This window comes from Rhinolophus ferrumequinum, chromosome 3 (assembly GCF_004115265.2).
Source record: "Rhinolophus ferrumequinum isolate MPI-CBG mRhiFer1 chromosome 3, mRhiFer1_v1.p, whole genome shotgun sequence".
Lineage (NCBI taxonomy): Eukaryota > Metazoa > Chordata > Mammalia > Chiroptera > Rhinolophidae > Rhinolophus > Rhinolophus ferrumequinum.
The window spans coordinates 60,213,618-60,228,903 of record NC_046286.1 but is presented as its reverse complement, the minus strand read 5'-3'; the positions used below and the strand labels follow the sequence as shown (position 1 = coordinate 60,228,903).

Below are 15,286 nucleotides of genomic sequence, written 5' to 3'. Positions count from 1 at the left end.
AATTTCCAATCAAGCAGACCTCTAAAACTCAGGTTGGTGTTTTTTTCAGGTCTTTCTGCACATCCTTACGAAGCCTGGTCTATCATTCCTCCTGACTTTTTAGCATTGGGTTGGACAGAAATTGTGTTTTCCCTTCCTCATTCCTCTCCTCATCTTACTCCATGTTTATTCATATTTTTTCCATAAGGCATTACTATTAGCCAATAGCACTTTCAGAACTATTCATTTTTAAGACTCCAAAATACAACTGCAAATACAACTATTCCAATGCAGGGGGTTACACCTTCATGTACTATTTTCCCTTCCTCCTGTTAAGACAAAAACCACAGGCCTAAAATGGCATCACTTGTGCTAAAAGCCCATGACACGAAACCTAGATTTAATATCTGATCTATTTACAGTTTCAACCTTTCCCAGAAATATAATCTTAAACAACCAGTCTGGAATTTTCTGGTCAAGCACCAGTAAGGTAAGAGGCAATTTGCATGATAAAAACCTTTCCCATTCCCCTCCCCCCAAAGATGTCCTGGCCTAAAAAATAATCCTTTCTTTTCTTTTGTTAATAGTTTCCTTATCCCACCCTTCTTCCTATAAAATCCTTCCAGTTTTGTACAACCCCTGGAGCGCCTTTTTAGTTGCTAGATGGGGGCCCTGCCCAATTCATGAATTGCTTAATAAAGCCAATTCTTCAAATTTACTCAGTTGCATTCTGTTTTTTAGCTCATTAAAAAAAGAAACTCATAATATACAAAATCATTTGAAGGTAGGTAGTTTCCTTTCTTAGATAGCAATGATTTCTATTTCTGTTAATAATTTATTTGGAATAAACAGCTTGCTTTGTTAAGTAGATTGATCCAGTTGTGTAAATTAGGATACATATTTACAATAATTCTCAAGGTCACTTTGTAATTTCTTGAGAGATGTTTTGAAGTCAGTTATGTCAATTAAGCATCTTGTTTGCCTTAGATGCTATTTTTTAGTAAAATTATTGTATTTGAGAAAAATCTTTGGTTTCAAACAGTATGAACAAAGAAATGTTAATTTCTATTATTTAATTCCTATTGTCTTTTATTATTTAATTTATCCTTAAATACCTGAGTTGTCACTGGAACGACTGACTAAAGATAAATGCTTCACAACACACATTTCATCTAGTTCCTTTTATAAAAATTTAACACGGTCATTTTACATTTTTAAACCACTTTGCATCCACTTTAAAAATGCTAAGTGAGCTCAAATACGTCTTAACTCTTCCTAACTCTCCTACTGGGAAACCTTAGAAAACTGAACGAATGAAATGCAACTTATACTTTTTAAATTCTAATTATGGCTGTCATATTAAATTGAAGGTGAGACTGCTGTATCTGTATAAGTCAAGCGATGTACTACTATATCATGTGTTATTTAATGTGCGAGTGTAAAAGTCAAGTTCCCGGCAGAAATCCAAGTGCCTCCATTCTGTCTTCTGGGAATGTATAAATTAACCATTCACCCCCAAGCGGTCCTCCTCCCTTCCTCCCTCCACCCTATTTTAAATGTAGATAGGGGACTCAAGTCTTTTGAATTTGAAGGGCTGCTTGCTATCTCAGCCCCATTCTTTTCATCATCCTGTTTTGAATGACACTGAGCACGTATAGATTCTTTTATAAAACCACTCCCTCGGTGCAGGGCTCCGTTCTCCTGGCAGCTTGCTAATTTTGCATAGCCATTAGTACTGACTTCTCAAAATGGGCTACCAAATACAGTTCGAGAATGTTCCACGTAGTTCTTCAAAGGTCTTGAATAACCCAGTGCTTTTGGATTTCAAACCTGAAGGGGAGGAACTTGAATAATTACTAAATTCCCAGTTGGAGTGCTCTGGAGGATAAGGTAATCCAAAACTATACGTTAAATCAAACCCTCTCCGCGACTGGGCAGCAAGGAGCCAGCATAAGCCTTATTTTAAAATCTATTCTACCTATTCAGTGACCACACAGGGCTGGGCCACATGGTCGTGTCTTGCAGCCAGTCAGCTGTGAGCAGCAGATGGGATCATTTGCATTTTTCTTCTTATACTTTCTTCGATCGGCAAATTAAAGTTTCTTTTTTAAATTTATTCTCGTTATTTGCTTAAAGTATAAACGTGGTTTAACTGTTGAATTGGGCTTCCTTGACCCTCACACACCACACCCCTTCAAGTCTCTGAGACTTGTGAAAATACTCGAGGGGCAGGTTGCATATTTATCAAGTCGAACTCTCCCATCCGGGAGTTAGGAGTTTAAAGAATCAGCCTTTATTGAAATGGTGACGCGTGCTTTTCTATTTTAAGCGCTGGGCGCAGATATCCCGTGGGTTTGTCTGGCATGTGGGTCTGGGAGCGCGCGCACTTCTGAATCTCTCGCTCTGCAGCCTCAAACCTTAAAACTTAGGGTTACAAGTAAAAGGCAGATGTTTAGCTCTCAGGCTCACAACAGAGGGCGGCCACTCCGCTGGGGGAGTGGCCAGAGCCAGCGTTTCCCAGCGCCAGGGTCGCTCTCCCGCGGCCCGCGACTCCATGCCGGTTCCGCCGGGGCCACTGGGGTCCCTGCGCCCCGATGTCTTTGTGCCGAGCTCGGCGCGGGAACACCCGCCCGGGGGGGCCAGGGCACCGCGGAAATGCCAAGAATTCGGGACTGGCGCTGGCTCTAGGGGAGGTAACGCCCCGCACAGTCGCCGTCCCGCGGAGAAAAAAAAAGTAGAAAAAGAGGCTTTTCAGGTCAAACTCCTCGGGTCTGAGCAACCACGTTTTAGAGAAATGACTCGCGGGGGGAGAACACACAGAGTGCCGAGGACATTGTTAGCCAGCGCTGCCCCAGCGCGTCGTGGGTACGCGACCGCTGCCCCCGCCCGGGCAACCGGCGCGGGCCCACGTGGAGCAGCGCGGCGCCGGCGGAGCGCGCCGGGCCGCTCGGGTCCCTGGAGTGCGCGCCCCAGCTCCCCGCCGCGGCCGTTCACGCCCGAACGCCGCCGCCGGTCCCGCGTGTGCCCCGCTGAGGGGGAGGGGCAGGCCGGGGGTGGGGGCGGAGGGGTTGTGGTTCCACTGCAGCGGGGGCTCCTGTGTCCTTGTGCGGAAATGACACACGGAGTCCCGTCACGTCACGCGAGAGCGCAGCGCACGGACACACACAAAGAGAGGGGAAAATACACGGCGCCCGCCCGCCGCCCCCAGCAACTCCCCGGGCCGCCCCGGCCAGGCCCTCCGCGCGAGGCCCCCACTCCTCAGCCCTGCGCTCCCCCGCACCCCACGTGGCGCCCAAACTCGGCGCGGGCCCGCTCAGCAAAGTACAGAACTCGTGTCCCAGGTAAGTGCGGGGCGGATCAAGCCGGCTGCGCGGTGGCGGCGGCTCCAGGGCAGACGGACGGGAGAGTGGCTGCAACATCCATGCCGGGGTGGGGGCGGGAGCAGGGGAGGGGACGAAAAGGGGGGCTGCCCTAAGCGCGCCCGCCGGGAGGAGCGCCCACCCCCACGCAGGGCCGAGCCGCCGGAGCGGGCGCTCGGCGCCCACGGGCTCACCGCGCCCATTGTGCCGCGCGCCCCTTTGTGCCGCTCGGAACGCCGCGGCTCCATGGCGTCCCCGGGAGCACGCGCGCCGCGCGGGGGCGGGGGGAACGCGGAGTGGAACGGTCCGTGCTGGCGCCGCTGCGCGCCCCACTCGCGCCGCACGCCGGCCCAGCACCCCCGCCGGGCGCCGCGATGGAGCGGCCGGCGCCGCCGGAAAGGCTCTGCGGAGCCCGCGGGGGCTCGGCGCTCGCGCTGGGCCAGGCTGCAGCGGGGGACGGCTCGGCGTGTAGAAGGGGGTGTCAGAGCGGAGCAGGGGGCGGGGACTGGAGCGAGATGCCGAGCGGGGCGCGGGAGGCCGGAGGAGCCGCCGCTCGGAAGGACGCTGCTTCGGGAGTCTGTAAATGGAGCGAGGCCGGCCCGCGGCGGCGGCGGCGGCGGCGGCGGCGGCGGCGGCCGGGAGCGGACGGAGATGGGCCCCGCCGCCAGGGGGCGCAGCGCTCCGTCCCGACCGTCCACGGCGCGGTTCGCGGTTCCCGCTGCCCGGGAGCTGGAGGCGGGCCCGGCCTTGGGTGTGCACCCCGGCTGGCGCAAGGCCTTCCCGTCCGGCCGCGGACTGGAGCCTGGGGCGCTCGCCGTTGCTCCTGCCTGCCTTTCCCTCTCTATTGCAAACGTGATTTCCCACGCAGACTTTGCCCTCGCCTTATCGGTGAGTTGTGCAGTCCTTCCTGTAAGGACTTGTGTACCGAGACACAAGGTGGTTTTTCAGAGGTAAGAGTTTGATTGCTCAGGTGGCTTGTCTGGAAGAATTTTACACACCAACGCTAACCAGACAAGAGTGCGCAAAATAGGGCTAAGCACTTGAGAGTCGTAAATGGTCAATTTCACCTATTTAAAGTAACTTGAATGCTTAACGTGTCACTACACAACACGTAAGGTGCCAGAACACTACAGCTGCAGGAAACTGAGGCAAGGAAGTGAGCTCTTGCTAGCTCTGTATGTAAGCTTGAGGAGATGGAGGAGGTTCTTTTGGTGTCCACACCCCTAACCCCACCCCCGAGTTTATTTTTTTAGCCTACTGTCCCTAGTTTATGGTTTTGTATCACCATATAGGACCCTGTCTGCCTCCTTCACTCTCAGTACTGAGTTTTGCACAAGATTTTGTGTCTTAACCGCTTTACATCCCCAGTCACTAACTTAGTAGGTGCTCAATAAGTATTTGCTAAATGAATGGAGAGCCTCTTGGATTCCAGAAGAAAGGTGGGGTCAGTGCAGCCTGAACCTGCTGGTGGGTTAACCCGTCTGCATGGCCCTTGAACTGAAATTCACAGATCAAACCAGAACCTTTAAAATCTGACACTCAAAAACTCCCGCCACTGAATGTGGTTGTTACCAGAGATGAAAAGTTTGGGGGTATGTAAATTTTATAATGTAGAAACACATGAAGGTTTCCAGCCAACCAGCAAAAGCAATTTAGTGTTAGTGTAGGGGAGGTTGGGGTGTAGCATTTTTTTCTGGCACTTAATTTTGATGACAAGTGGTGATTATGGTTGCTACCCTTATTTTTCATTGTGCCCTTTATTGGCTAAATAAGTTTGGGGAATTATGTATAGAATTAATCTTTGGGGTGACAACTTTTTTATAGCCTCCTCTCGCTCGTGGTTACAGGGATGTATACATGTGTCCTTTCATAGAACTGTACATTCCTCTCTCCCCCAGAGTGAATTTTACTATATAATTTAAAAAATAAAATTTAAAGTCCCCAAAAGCACACATGCCCAAAACATGGATATTTTAATGTGCTTTGTGAACATCACCTTGCTCTTGCTGTGTCTTTTCCCCTCCAGATTGGACAATTGCTCTTCTCCCCCTTCTGATGCTCCAGTATCTCTTTCAACATTATTATTTCAGCCCAGAGCCCTTGTGGTTTCTGGAACTACCGTGTTTCCCACAAAATAAGACCTCACCGGAAAATAAGCCCTACTATGATTTTTCAGGATAACATCCGCTGAACATAAGCCCTAATGCGTCTTTTGGAGCAAAAATTAATATAAAAGCAGGTCTTATTTTTGGGGAAACACGGTAGCTGCCACACATGACCCCCACATGCCAAGCTAAGAGCTCTCCGTGCTGGCTGGCACCAAGCCTTCGGTGTGTCACACAGGAGACGTGCTGGTTCCCTCCGAGTGATGGTTACTGCCTGGCATGTTCATCCCCGAATGACCAGACTTTTACAAACTGTTGCTTTAGAGCTGAGTTGTTCTCAGCAGCTCTCCTGGTAACATGCCCTTCCTCCATTTTTCATCCAACTTGAAACATAGGTATTTAAATTCAGCCCTCTTAGTGTTTTGTTCTACCAAGGACCACCTTTCCTCTTGTCTGATTTTCAGTTATCATTGGCCAGTGAAACACAGTTGCATCAGTATCTATAAAGGTATTGGTTGCTCAGTTGAACATCACTTAATGGTCTTTTCTTGTATGCAAGAGGCTGTTGGTTTGAGCATGGAGCTAGTAAATAAAAGGATGGAGGCTTGGGGTCAGGGGTAGTTTATGTATACCAGACTGCCCCAACTCTAATTAGCTCGTGTGATCCCAAGACAACCCACGTGAAAAAGTGGGAAGTATAGAGGAAACTCAGCTTGTGCCTCCTCGGAAAATTAGTCACCATTGTCCCGTGAGTCACATGGGTGACTGCTAGGTTGTGCTGGCCCTCCTTTCCTCCTTTAAGCTCGAGCTTCTGGATGCACGGTTCAAGTTATGAGCAGAGTCCCGTGCCTCCTACGATTGATGTCTAAGGAGGTAGTAGCCCTTCATGAGGCCAGGGAAGGCTTACTAAGTAGAGCCCTTCAGCTGCGGAAGACATCACATTTCAGCACATTCAGAAAAATGCAGCGTGTGAAGGCTAAGACACCACCAGGCTGTAGGCAGGCAGGGCTGTGCAGTTGTACTTGGCTGCCGGCTGAAAGATGAGTTTGTACTCTGAGTAAGGAAGGCGGTGACAATTACAGCTTTAGAAAAACTCGGGGAAATTGCCTTGCTTCTGTGAAGACTGGTATTTTTCAAATGGCATGTGCAGATGTGTCTAAAAATAAAAACAAATTGCAAACATGTCCTGCAAGTCCCACGGGCAGGGTGCCACTGCCAAGAGGGCTGGGTTCTGAGCCCCAAGGCTCCCAGCGGTTCCTGTGAACCCAGAGAAGGCCCGCAAGAGCCGGTGGCATGGGAACATTCTTCCTGTCCTAAGGGATTTGATTTGATTTCACCCCCCACCCCTTCCAATTTCTTTCATTTGAAAGAAACATTACCAAACATTTTTTTAAAGCTTTAAGTCATATAATTTTGCAGTTTTGAAAAATAGTCACTGTTAAGATGCACTTTAGACATCTTTTTGTAGAAAAAAATCTTTATAATAGGTAACATTTACTGAGTGCTATGTGCCAGGAACTTTCTCCTTTGTAGTTTTCACAAAAACTCTAGGGGGTTCAGCTCCATTTTACAGAAGAAAGAACCAAGGCTTGGGTGGGTAAGCAACTTGCCCAGTGTTAGCAGCTAAACATAGGTGGAGCCAGGGCTTTAACCTAGTTCTCTCTCACCCGGAAGTTTAGTAGGGATTTCCATTTTCTGTGAGACCAGCTACACATGTTCCTACCTTGGGGGTCCGAGGGCCCATCTGGCTAGTTGACTTGCTCCCGCATCCGAGCCCATCCTCCAAATGGGTGATCAGCCGGAGTGGTGGTCCTGCCCCATTGGGTCCCAGCTCTTGGGAGGCTGCAATAAGACCATCAGCCTGGACTCCAGCCTACTCCTCTCCCTCTCCTTGCTCTCTGCATCACCCCCCTCTCCAAGTGAGGCAGACTGCCGGCCCCCTGGTTTTCTGTCTGCAAAATAAGAGGGCGCTTGTGAGGATTGCGTGGACCAGAATGAGAAACACTTAGATTGCGGAGCCAGTGCTTCATGAATGTCAGCTGCAGCCCTCCCCTTCTATGTTTCATTTTTAAAAATCAATATGACCTGCAGGAGAGAGGTGTCAGGAAGTCAGATCATGTGGTGTGACAGTGAGAATAGGGTGAAGTAAGGTTTAGTTAGGTCTTAGCTGAACTTTTAAAATCCTTGACTGTGTTTAATTACAAATAACACCTTTCAAATGATCTGATCATTCTCTCTCTGCTTTCCCTTTTGTGTGTAGCAGCACTCCACAGCCACCATCCCTCGTCTCAGGGTTCCTGTCACATTGCTCCCCTGGGGCTCTCATCTTCAAGGAGACCTTCCAGGGGTGAGAGCTTGCTTCACTTTACGTCTGGAAACATGACTTGGGGGTTGGGTAGGATTTGCCCCTGAGTGGCCTGCGGTCAGGGCTGCAGAGGCCAGCTCTCCCTGGACCTGCACCTCAGCCCAGTGGTGAGTCCTAAGTTCAGTGGACATTTCTGATTTAGTGGGGACAGAATCCTGAGTCAGCTGGCTGGGATTTGAACCTCGAGGTTTCAGGAAGCCCAAGTACTTCCCATTTCTGGCTTGCTGTTTGTCCTGTGTGACTCCAGACCAGCCACAAGCCTCTGGTGCCTCCGATTAGCCTAGTGCTGCTCCCACCAGAGAGGTGTGGTTACTCTCTGCGGAGTGACCAAATCTCTGAAAAGAACTTGCTAGAAAGGAACCCCAGATCTCTCCCCCAGCCCCCTATGGACAGCGCCAGAGACCATTTTCATGTGGAAACCTGTGGGACATTTATGGAAGAGACTAATGATCCTGTGAGGACAAAGGGCTTTTCCAAGGAATCGTCATTCCAGGTGTGCCCTGCTCACGTTGCTGTGGTCTTGCATCCGGTTCCTAAGAGGGAAAATAGCCCCCGAGTCAGATTCTTGTGTGACTCCTTACTACCCACTTTTAACCAGTGACCTCACTGAACTCCTCCCGTGTTCTATGGCCAACCACTTCTCAGCTCCCCAGACCTAACCTTCCCTCTCCCCCACTGCCGCCTGCCGCCCCACCTGGAGCCAGGGCCCTTGGGGCAAGCCTCCCATTGCTCAGTTGGACCAATTTTGAGGTGTCCTGGAAGGAGGGTTCCAGGTAGGGGTCACAGCATCTCCCACCGTGCTCAAACACGATAACCCTGGAGAAAGGACCACATGTAACAGTCATCTGCCATCCAGAATGCAGAAACCCAGCAGGTGAGGCGCCTAGGCCCTGCTGAGTTGCTGAGCTGCTAACTCTCCCGTCCGTTAGTTTCCCCAGCAGCCACCACCCTCTAATGGACCTGGCTTCAGCATTCAGCTTGGATCCCTGATCCAGAAGACTTGGTCTAGGTAGTGGTTTTTTTCCTCCTCCAGTGAATTTTGATTTATTTTGAGTATTTCAAGTATTGGGCAAATGCATTGATAGAGCCTATAACACACGTACCAGGAAGTGACATTTCCTTAGTGTTCAAAGCTGATCTTTTCATCTTATTCACACCTGGGTTTGTGACAGAGACTTTTTTCTGATCTCCCCCTCCACATACTGAGGAGCTTTGTATACCTTCAAAAGCCATAATTCAGGGACAGTTATGAATTGAAAGGTCTTCACTAGTTTGTCAGTTGTTCTGTTGTTTCTTAGAACATCGGTGTTTTAAATGTTTTAAAGTTTATGATTTGATTTTACATTCTGGGCATATGTCTGTTTGTGGACATAACTTAGAATATGACCTGACTAGTAAAGATCGCTATACTTCTTTTTTCATTTTTAAAAATTTGTTTTTCATTTTCAAAGAATTACATGTTCACTGTAGAATATTTGGAAAGTAGAGGAAAATATAAAGGGAAAAAAATCACCCATAGCCCTCCTAATTGGAAGTAATTACCATTTTGGCTTATTTCCTTCTAGCTGCTTTATGGCATTTTTAAAAATTGCCTAGTTGAGATAGACCCAGTGCACCCAGAAGTACGTTGTTAGGGGCTCCGTAGCCCTGTAGTGAACAACTGATTTTGAATCTTTACACACAATTTAACGCTTGGCTGTTTCTGTCAATAGAGGTTTTGAAGCCACGTGTTGAGAAAATGTGTAGAAGTTGAGTTCCCAATTTTGTGTGATGGGAATAACAGTAGTGACCAAAGATGATCTCAGTTCAGGTCACGTTGAGTTTGTTGTCCCTTCCGTTTTCTCTGCAGCTTTTTGTGGAATGTGTCAGTAACTAAATATGGCTGGTGGTTACGGAAGGCTTCCTCTGCCCCAGGAGTAGTCTGACCAGAGAGTTCCTGCCTGGACTCAACCTAAGATCAGCTATGAAGTAAAAGACTCCTGGCCCAGGTGCTTTGCCTTTCTGGCCTTTGCTTATTGTGGTGACTACATGTCACAACTTTCAAGTGTGTGAGGCTCTGTAAAGTGACAAAAGGACTTGGTTATTGGTCTTTATCAACTGAAAGTACAAGGAAGATGAAGATATGCCCATTAACACTGGCAAAGTTATTTCCGAAGTAGATTTTTTCCTCCCTAGGATTTGCTTGGATTAACATTATTCTCTCCCTCCCCCGCAAAGGAAAACAAGTCTTGTAGGTATATGTTAAAGTTTAAAATTATTTGTATCCAGATCACACAATTATAAGCATGGGTGGTCTGCACAGCTGTGGCTCACAGCCTGTGTTTACGAGATGTGAGTTACAGTTGTTATAGAAACCCTAATGTAGTATCTTCTAACCTTGGGGTTCTGACTGCTCTTTCCTTCCTGTTGCTTTTATCTTTTGATGTTTACTCATCCTCCCCTCCAACAGAAGTTCCCAGAGTTCCATCTTCATCCTCCAGGTCCTCCCATGCGTTGGTTGTGATCCCTGTAAATAAGCTGTGCTGTTAGGTGGTCATTCCCCGTGCAGAGGACACCAGCAGCTCCTGTCACACAGCGAGGCATGTGGTCTCCAAAGTACAGGTGGGGAGACTAGGGGCCACTCCTGATGGTATCGTCTTAAGCATGTTCCTAACCTTTCTGAGCCTTGGGTCCCACCCTTATAAAACAGATGGTCTCTGAGGTTCCTTTGGCTCCAAAACTGTGCCTCAGTTTCCTCACTTGTGAAATGAGACTAACAAGTTTCTAGCTCGTAGGATTGTTGGGTTAAGTAAGTTTACTGTAAAGCTTTTAGCACAGTACCTTCTGTACAGTGTCAGCTACTGTTTCCATTGAGTTTCCCTGTGGTGAGGAGTTGAAGGGAACGGCAAAGCAGGATTCCTGCCTCCCTGGAGCTTTGCCGCATGGGGTAGGTCCATCCTCTGCTCCCCTGGACCCTAGGGGACCCCTCCATTAGCGCCCTCAGCACTGCCTGTAGCCAGGGGACCTTCCCTCATAGCAAGCCCATCAACATGCCCCTTACTGGTTTTCAGCCCTTCTGGGTCTCTTCCCAAAGAAACTACTCCAAATCCTTGTCTCAAAATCTGCCTCTGGGGGAACTCAAACTAAAAAAAGAAGTTAAATTTCCATGATACATTAAATGAAAAAAGAGGAAGGAATGGGAATCTTAAACCTTTTATTCTCAGGATCCTTAAAAATTATTGAGGCCCCCAAATAGCTTTTATTTATATGGGTTATATCTGTCAGTATTTACTGTGTTCGAAATTAAAACAAAAATGTTTGAATATTTATTCATTTAAAATAACCATAATAAATCTATTAAAAGTTAATGTCCGTTTTTATGAAAAAAACTATTTAAAAAAAATCTTAGTGAAAAGAGTGGTACTGTTTACATTTTTGCAAATCTCCTTAATATCTGACTTAATAGAAGACAGCTGAATTTTCATATCTGCCTCTGTATTCAGTCTTTTGCAAACTAACATATCGTGTAGTCTCCGAAAAACTCTCCATACCTGAGAGAAAAGGCCAGTGACATCTCAGTATTATTAAGAAACTAGTTTTAATCTCATGGACCCACTGAAAAGGTCTTAGATGTACTGCTTAACCTGTTCTCCAAAAAGACAAATAAAACACCCTGGCTGTTAAAAGTGTCGTTTTCCATGGTGTAACTACTCCCACTGTGGTCAATTTTCAGCTACCAACTGACTCCACTAGTAGTGGAGTTAGGGCTAGAGCCAGTGTAAGCTGGCTGCAGTGCTCCACTGTGTACGGAGCACACTTTGAGAACCACAGACACACCATGTCTCTCTAGGACAGAGGAAAAAATAACATGGTTGCCTCCAAGACTGGAGAACAGTGGACTTTTTAAATTCAAAAGGTATAAAAGGATATTTGGTACCTATTATACCTTTTGAATTGTGTTTCATAGTCCAAAAAAAAAAAAGATTTTTAAGCATCTTCCTTTCTTAAAATAAGCTCTAAAAATGTAAATTGACCTATAGTTGTAAATCTTTCCAGCTTTCCCATTTCTTTGTGGCATCTCTTAGAATTGGTTCTTTCTAAGCACCAGTGAATGCTTCTCACTTCCTTATCGTCCTCCCCACCCCCCTTTCTTCACAGACTTTCTTCCCTCCTCAGCATCCCTTCCTTCCCCAAGCCAGGTACATGCTGATATTCGGGATTCAGATTCAGCCTTATGTCAGCCTGAGACACAGAGGTAGCTCCGCCAGCTATCGCATTTAATGCAGCCAATTTAAGCATCTTACCCTTTGTAGTTTGATATTTGAGTGGCTAAAGCATCTTACTTGTGAACATTGCGATTACCCTCCCTTTTGTGCTTTTTGTAAACTGAAGGCTTTTCTAATGACATTCCAATCTTCCCTCGGCCACAAACAGAATTACACCTATGCATGGAAAATTGAATCTTGTCCATTTCACTCCATGTAGAAGGATAGAGACTAGGAGGCATTTTAATAAAATTACACACACTCCTAAAAGCTCTGCACCATTGAAAACTTTTCTGTACCAGTGACAGTCACTTTGCCTTAGGCTTCCTAAACTATTTGGGGAAAAAAAAAGCATTTCACTTATTGGATTTGGATTAACCACTGGAGATTAGTCCTGTTTAAGAGTCCTGTTTGAGAGTTACCCACCCATAGGTGGTCATTGATGCCTTAGAACCTGTTGTATTTCAACTAGAGGCAGCAGCAAGCTACACAGGTCCCAGTGACATGGCACACGTCTCCTCCATTTAAGTCATCTTCCCTTGGGCTTGGTCATGGGTTTTTGAGGGACATGGATTATCCACTCCTTGGGGAGAAAGCTGATTTTCAGGGACATGTGGAAGCATAGATGGATTGTCTCACAATTTGAGACGTGTGGTGAGAAGAATAAGAGGGCTTTGCAGAGGCGATTGCAATGCCAGCAGCCTGGGTGGGCGGGAGCTGTGGTGGTTGGTAGCTCCTCCATAACCTATAGTTAAGTAGCAAAAGGAATTTCTGTGGCATGCTCGGCATCTGAACACTCACAATCCACCCAGGATGAGCAACCCTGTGACCTTCGTCTGTCAGATGACCAGGAAATGGAGGTAGCAAACGCAATACCCACCCCTTTGCCACCCAGCCCTGACGTGGATGTGCTGTCACGACGTCAGTTCAGGACGCCTGAAGTGACCCACACATCCCTCTGGTAGAAACTTCTGTGCTGTGCAGTAGTGTCTATTTATAAGCACAGAGCAGACTGGTTTTCCAGGTAGCTAGCTACATGGGGACGAAAGGAGATTTGGATGCTCCCGCTGCTATTGGACCGAGAAATCCAAGGCTGGAAATTGGCCCCTGTGTTCATCAGAAGAACCGTCACAAAAGAATGAGGATTCGCTTAGTATTTCCTTTCCTGGTGGCTGATACACAGAGACTTCGTTTGAACCCTTGTTCTGCCACTCAACAGCTATGTGACACAGGGCAAATTACCTACCCTCCATTTCCCCTTTCAGGATTCAGAAATTGTATTTCCGTAATCAAAATGATATAAAAATATTTTCCACCTTAACTGAGGTATAGTTGACAAATACAAATTGTGTATATTTAAGGTATACGCCCACAGTTTCCTTACAGGTGAAATTGAGGTTAAAATAGCTCAAGGTGAGACGGAGGCACACACGACGTGGGCAGCTGGCACCTGACATGCAGTTCGGGGGTGCAGACGTTAATGAGAACCCTCCCCTCTCACCCAACTGCACCAGCCAGTTGCAGTTGTGGGTCTTCCAGGCCTTGCAAATGGGAAACTGCTCAGCTTCCCAAAGAGCGTGGCTTCCTTTGCTGGCTGGGAAAGAAGGGGCCGACCATACTGTGTTCTGGTTTATTTCTGTGTTGATCTAGCATCTGTCACTGGTCTATAAATGAACACGGAGATGTTTTCCAAAGCAGATGCAGTCTGGGCATCTTGAATGCCCAGGAAGCCGGCCGCCCCTTCCTCCCTCCTCCCACCTCTCTCCCACCGTGAGCCTTTCCAGCTCCCCCTCTGCCTTTCCTCGCACTGCAGGTGGCTCCGCTGTGTGCTCCTCCGTCATTTTCTGAGAATCACGGGAGCTCAGGATTCAGGTGCTCACTGAATTGCCTGCTATAGTGTCACACGGTGGTGGTTCAGAAAATACCCTTCCTGCTCACTGAGTCACATCCCGGCAGAGACCACACCCAACCCTTGACTCCAGGCCCCACGCTGTCAGCCTCAATGGGCTCTGCGTTGCTCCTGAGAGAAACGCGGGTGGGCGGGTGGAATGTTAGATGACCAGACCATCCTCGCTCAGCACTTGTGCTTCTGTCTGCTGTGTTTTTTTCATCAACTTGTTTTCTAGGATTCACTTGTCCTTTAAATACCAGAATCTTTGTGGTTTTTCCTTCACCGTGACCCTTTTTCCCTCCACATAAAACATCCACCATCTCCTCCCTTGCCCACCCTTTCTCTCCAGAATGTAATTTGTTTTGTACACTGTACCCTCTCCACCAGCCCTTTTCTCACTCTCCCCGTCTGTTCTGCTGCTGCTCACCTCTGCCCTGGCTTTGAAGGAATGAGTTATGTGACCGTGTGGCGGGTTTCCAAGGGCAGTTGCCACACTCGAGCCTTCAGGTGAAGCCTGAAGTGTGTCTCCTTGAGAGGCCCCGGCCTGGGCTGGGAATCAGAAGGCCTGAAATTCTGCCTGATGTTGGTCAACCCTCCTTCCAAAACATAGTTACAGGTTTCCCAGGCCATGCACGTGGGAAAGTCCCACCTACCTGCCTAGTCCCACCTGCCTGCCCCGCCAGAGACACTCCGGTCAGATAACATGAGGTTTATTTGCTTGGAATACAATGGAAATTGTATTTGCTAGAATTCACCTCTGGTGAGATAGTTCTTGGACTATTGAAGTTGACTTATTGTATACTTTTCCTCATTATCACTTTGTGTATTCTCTTTTCCAGGTAGGGGATAATCCAGTAAATAGGAATTATTTTTAGTGTAATTTCAGCTTCAAGTAAATCTTACGTTTTCGTATCCATTTCTCTGAAAATTAGTAATACAGGGATGAAGAGAATTGTGCCTGTTATATAGTTATTGTGACCCACTGAGACTAGTGCATCACGTCATAAGCACTGTGTGAGTGGTGCTGTTACTGGTGAAGGGGGAAGTCGTCCTGTGCGTGGGTCACCCAGACTCTCCCTCTGACCGCCCCACCCCTCTACACTGCACTCGCCCGTCTAAAACGGGGCCACACACCATTTCACAGGTGCTCCATCAGTGGTTTACTGCGCTTTGGAGATGGCATCCCTCTTCCCTATAGAAATTTCTTGAGATTCTGCTTAGTCCTGTTCTCCTGTGATCCTTAACCAAAATGGGACTCAGTATTTGCAGTTCTCTTCAGCAGTGTGGGAGCCACAGCTCCTCAATGTCATTAGTAAAGGCTGTCACATGTATTCTTTTCTAAT

At 47.7% G+C, this 15,286-nt stretch overlaps 1 protein-coding gene across 1 annotated transcript in view; it reads left to right on the top strand.

Annotated features, from left to right (window-relative positions):
- Positions 1–3,043: 3,043 nt before the first annotated feature.
- The window catches only part of BEND3 (BEN domain containing 3), a 31,649-nt gene continuing 19,406 nt past the window's right edge, over positions 3,044–15,286 (top strand). Inside the window, exon 1 of the mRNA XM_033103620.1 lies at positions 3,044–3,320. The gene's annotated coding sequence lies outside the window, so the exon portion shown is untranslated. The remainder of the gene's footprint in view (positions 3,321–15,286) is intronic.